Source organism: Amblyomma mixtum, chromosome 5, assembly GCF_055824585.1.
Source record: "Amblyomma mixtum isolate Tamu chromosome 5, ASM5582458v1, whole genome shotgun sequence".
In the NCBI taxonomy this organism is placed as follows: Eukaryota; Metazoa; Arthropoda; class Arachnida; order Ixodida; family Ixodidae; genus Amblyomma; species Amblyomma mixtum.
The window spans coordinates 187,060,924-187,066,377 of NC_143016.1; the positions used below are offsets into that span (position 1 = coordinate 187,060,924).

The 5,454-nt window shown below is 51.1% G+C and overlaps 1 pseudogene; it reads right to left on the reverse strand.

Moving 5' to 3' along the window:
* Nucleotides 1-1,433: 1,433 nt before the first annotated feature.
* On the reverse strand, nucleotides 1,434-3,997 carry LOC149345149 (uncharacterized; annotated as a pseudogene).
* Between the last annotated feature and the right edge of the window lie 1,457 nt (nucleotides 3,998-5,454).

Sequence of the window (5,454 nt, forward strand, 5' to 3'; positions counted from 1 at the left end):
ATACTTTTCTTTGGAGGTTAGTAAAGAAATAGTCGCCATATTCGCTTTTACAAGACCACGGAAAGCTGCGATCTGCACCCAACGCAGCGCCGGATCCGCATCGGCAGCTTCTCCAGTCGTCAAAGTGTCGTCACGACATCTGGACCTATCACGGGCGGCAGCGCGGCGCGCGGAGTGCCCCGTGGCACAGGCCGAATATTTCTGCTAAAAATGGCAATTCGCGCTTGTTTTTGCCTTATCTGGATGCGATATTCCGGTATACAGCATGAAAAACTATAGGACGCCGCTGCCAGCCTGATTTTCAGAGAAAGTGCTTCAGTCTCCCTTTTAAACGTTTTGCTTTTGCGAACTCCAGCACTTTTTGACCCGGGTCCTCCATTGCGCTGTCGCGACCACTACGAAAAAGTTCCAAGCCCGGAGATTTATTTTAGATAAATTTACAAATGCAATTTCTGGCCAGTCAATGTGCACTCATTTACCCAATACAAATGCGTTAATTCTTTTTTCTTTTATTTGTTGCTTAGACATATGCGATGAGCATGCCTCAACGTGTAGCTGTTTGGCATGCCGGACGGCCCTGGGGATCGAAAGTGCCTGCTTGAAAGATGGATGGATCGTGTCTTGCGACCTCTCCTGACGCACCCGAAGCCAACAGTTAGAAAATGCCAAAAACCTAACAGCGCTCTAAGTGTTGCTGAAACATTATTCAGAACAGCTACTTAGTGTTAAGCGCATGGTGAGAGAGCAACTAGCGAAAAGAACACAGAGTGCGTGAGGAATCTATAGGCATCACTTTATTGTCATCACAAAATGATCATTATCACAGCAGGCATGTTGCCTGTTCCTTTCTAGCACATGGTCCCGCAAAAAGAGGCAGCAAAAATTTGTACAACTAAGCCTCACGCCAAAGCGCACTAATCATTGAAAGCTGTCACAGTTTTGGTTTAGCCATTTGTTACTGCATTGGGCCATTGATTCTGTATCGTCAGCCGTAAGAGGAAGCCTCGGCATGAAAATGCGAATCAGGGAAACCTCACCTGGCCCCCCGCCGTGTTCCACCCTGTTTCAATCTTCCCTTCTGGACTGAAATCTCCCCTAACACGGGCAAGGAAATTTCCTACTCTCCAATTTTATACCTAACAACCAGGGCAGGCGGTCAACAATGAATTAAATCTAAATTATGAAAATAAATTTAATCACTTAAAACGTTACGTGCATTCAGGTCGCTCAGTAATTAAGTCCTTAAATCTGAAGCTGTGATACCGTGGCAGAATGCATGCCTATATGGCTGAAATAACTAAAACAGCTTTCGCTCTTAAGGAATAAAATTGGAAGCACATGGAAGAACAAAGTGATTATGACATTTTAGAGAATGCATAGACGCTTCACACATTTTACAGGAACACGTGTACTACATTCAGTACGGCATCATCCTACTGCGCTGAATCAAGCACGTCGCTCAAGCGCAAGAAATGCCGCATGCGACGAAGGCAAAGTTCGGGTAGGTCGCCCAGTTGCGTCTGCCCATCATGCCTGGCGCTGCACTCCATGCCGTCACGCACTACGCCTGCGAGGCGCATGAACTCTGTGAAGTCTTGCAGTCCGAGCACGCACCGAGCAATCAGCTTCTTAGCTTGAGCTTCGTCGACAAACGCCGTCGCCTGGAGCTCGTCTACCAAGGTCGGAGAGGTGGAGATCTTCTCGAAGGCCTCCGCAGTGTACTTCACACGGGTGCCGGTAACGAAGCGAGCAGCGCGCTTTGCCAAGGCTCGGTTCCTGTGTAGGATGTCATGGATGTCCAGGCGCTTTCTAACCCTATCAACGCCACCATGAAGACAGCGCAGGTCCTGCAGAGCGTAGTTATCCGCAAGCTCCGGCTTTGAGAGCTCTGCGATGAACGCGCTGGAAGCTCTGAGACTGGGAGCGCGTAATGTGAAACTACTCAGGGCTCGACTTCGGAGCAGGAGGCTGGCGAGCGGTGCCATGTCACGGTAATTCTGCCCCGAGAAAATGAAGCTCATGCTTCTGATGCTCGTATTTCGGCACACGGCGTCGCATATAGCGGGCCCGCACACATTCCAGCAGTGGTTAGGGCACGGCAGTTCCAGACACAGCGCCAGATGTGTGATGCTAGTCGCGCTCTGGATCAGCTGAACGATGGGTGTTGAGGCTGGCTCTGTCGCACCGTTAAAGCACAAAATCGAGTACACTCGTAGCGTGACGTGCGTGAGGTTACGAGACACGGTCGCTCTGTCCACAGCTGTCTGGAGCCAGGCGAGGGGCACGGCGAACGAGGGGCAGCCCATCGGACGAATGCCTATGTCAGGGTAGTACACGATGCAGTGGCCACTGACGACGACTCTGTCTTGCAGGCCACATTCAGAGAGCGTTTTGCAGATTTCCCACTTATGGCGACCAACGTCTTCGAGGATGACCTTCTTCAGCGAGTTGTTGGCGGTCACCGCTCGACAAAATTTCTGGCATGCTAAGAGGCTGAAGCCGCACATTGAGAATGTCAGTTCCGTGATGGAGATGTCATTCTCTAGCAGAGCGGAGATCCAGGGCTTTACAAAGTCATCATTGTGCCGAATGTGGCACCTTCGGCATTCATGCCAATGAAATCCATAAACTACTTCGTCATCAGGGCTGTAGCTGCACGTGAAGCTGAATCGCCTGAGTGTCTTGTTGGTGCGCAGAAGCTTCTTTATTGCTTTGGCGTACTGCAACTTGAGCGTGCTCACCTCTAGCTTGAGTTTAACCAGCCCCTTGTGAGTAGCCAGGGCATCGCAGATAGTCAAGACGTCCATGTCCGGACCACAACTAGGGTCTTTAATGAACACCGATCTCAGGGACGTATTCAGCCTCAGGTACGTTCCAAGAGCGACATGCGGGTTGCCTATGCCGTAGGGTGCACTACCACTGTTGAGAATCCCTGACGAGAGTGACAGGTCTGTGATGCTTCTGTTTCGGAACCGCTCTGCCAGGAAGGTGCTGGCGTCCGCAGGGTACAGATGGACCTCCAAAGCTATAAGCGTCTGCAAGCAAGCTGTTTCGGCGAGAAGAGCCGCAAGATCGGCAATCAAGTACCCGTGCAAGTTCACGGACAGGTCGAGCGATTTCAACCGTGTCAAGTAAATTACAGTCGCTGCAAGGGCGCCGGAGATGACTCCTGGAGACCTCAAGTCCAACGAAAGCCTCTTCAGCTCCAGCGCGTCGCGAACTGCGGAACAGATCATTTTTTCATGGCCGGTGAGGATATCGTCGCTGATGGTGACTTCCGCAACGCACCGGGGTTTAGTCAGCAGGTGGTACAGAAGTGTCGCGGCTTGGTGTCTGTCTTTCGTTATGTTGAGGATGCTCGTGCATGCGCCGTCACTCGCCTTAACGAGGATAACCTTCGAGGCCGCGTCCTCTTGTAGCTCCAGCCCGACGGCCAAGAAGAAGCTGTTCCAAGCTTTCATGTTGGTTACGATGTGGCACAGATGGCCTTCCCGGCTCGTGCATGGTCGACGATGGCAGACTCTTAGACCGCGATATCGGCTGCAGACTCCGTCCATCTGTTCCAATGGCAGTGACGGGGCCTTTGTGGCGTGAACGTCTTCGGGCACCTCAACGCTTTCGGGTGCTTCCTCGTTTTTGCGCGTTATTCGACGCCTGTGGGCTCCTCGACGCCTGTGGATGCCTCGACGCCTGTGGATGCCTCGACGCCTGCGGGTTCTTCGACGCCTGCGGGTTCTTCGACGCCTGCGCGTTCTTTGACGCCTGCGCGTTATTCGACGCCTGAGGGCTCCTCGACGCCTGGAGGTGCCTCGACTGCGGCAGGCACCTCCACATCGGCGGGCACCTCCTCGTCTTCAGGCACTTCTATGTGTTTGGAAACATCAGCCTCCACGGGAACGTGAACCTCTTCGGACTCCGGAACCTTTTTTGGCGCCACAACCTCCATTTGGGCAGGTTTGAAGGCAGCGCTTTCATCTGGGCGCTTCCGCTTGGGCATGGTGGCAGCCGCGTCCGGACGGAACTGACCTGCACGAAAAGCATCGCAGGATGAATATAAGGCCGTTGGCGCAGCTCAAATCACTAAACACGTTTACTACTGATCTCGCCCAGGCTGGTGACATGAAGAATGTACAGCGCCAGGGCGAAACGTGCTCAGTGGTGGGTTGTGACGAAGGCCGTGCTCAAGTTTTTATGTGAAACAGACTTGGATACCTCTCTGTGCACTACCTACACGGTTTACATTAGTCGGTTTACATTTACATTAGTTAGTCTGTTTATGGTTTGACATGCGTGAGAGTGCACATTTGTGTTACTATGTAGCCCCTATATCAGTATGTGTTAATGACATACGTCGATGTGTGTGTTCAAGACATGAATTTCACGCGCGTCTACTCACCGCGATGCGCATGCCAACCAATGTGCGTGTGTGTAGTCATCACCCATGAAACTCATTGTGTAATATCATCATCAACCTTCATTCGCACTTTCCCTTTCCTCTCCTTCGCTTTCCCCAGTGTGGAGTAGCAGGCAAGGGCCATGTTACCATCGGCCGACCTCTCCACCTCTCCTCATTAAAATTCCTTTCTCTCTCTCTCTGTACAGCACCTTGAAATAAATCATGCAGCATGAATGTTTTACAGTAACGCGTCCGCAATTGCCATGATGCCCTGCCTTCATCTGATTATTCAAACAGGCGTGTCCCACAACGGCCAGGTTGGAGTGTAACGCTGCCTGGAAAACATGTTGGCATCATAATCGTAAACATGGGCAAGCTAAGAGATTTCTTAATTCGTTCAGCGCCTTCTTCCCCTATCCTGTGCAATAAGATCTATCCCTGCAGTACCAGCATGGAACCGACGGTGTCACGGGCAAGCCATTTATCCATCCAGAGAAGAGATCAGAAAGACAACTTGAGACGATGCTTAAAGGTGCACTGAAGAGGAATCTGAACTGGTATTTTTGCCGCTGGAACTCCATCTACATGTCCCGAGCGCTCTTCGAAAATGAGAATTGTTGCTATGCACGGCCGATTTCCGCAATTTAAATCCGATTAAACGTGCCGGCTCCCGCCTTCTTTTTTTCAATTCCCCGCACACGGTGGGGGGAATCGACCAACCTTTCAAACAGACCCGTGGCGGCTTGCTGCTCTGCCACCCGCGGAGTGATGCGTAGCTATCGGTGAAATCAAAGAGTCCATGCGTATCTTTATTTCCGTGGGCCTAATTTGCAGCTATGTAGTCTCTGACTGGATTTATTTATTCACGGGAAGCGGAAAAAGAAAATAAAAGCGAAAGGACAGTCCTCACGCGACTGTCTGAAGGGTACTCCAAGCGTTGGTAGACCCCTCCCAACGTCTGCGGGAAATCAATATATAAAGGCAGCAGTCGGACGTTAATCCAATTTAAATTATAGAAATCGGCCGGTCAGAGCAATAATTAGAAGTTTCTAAGAATG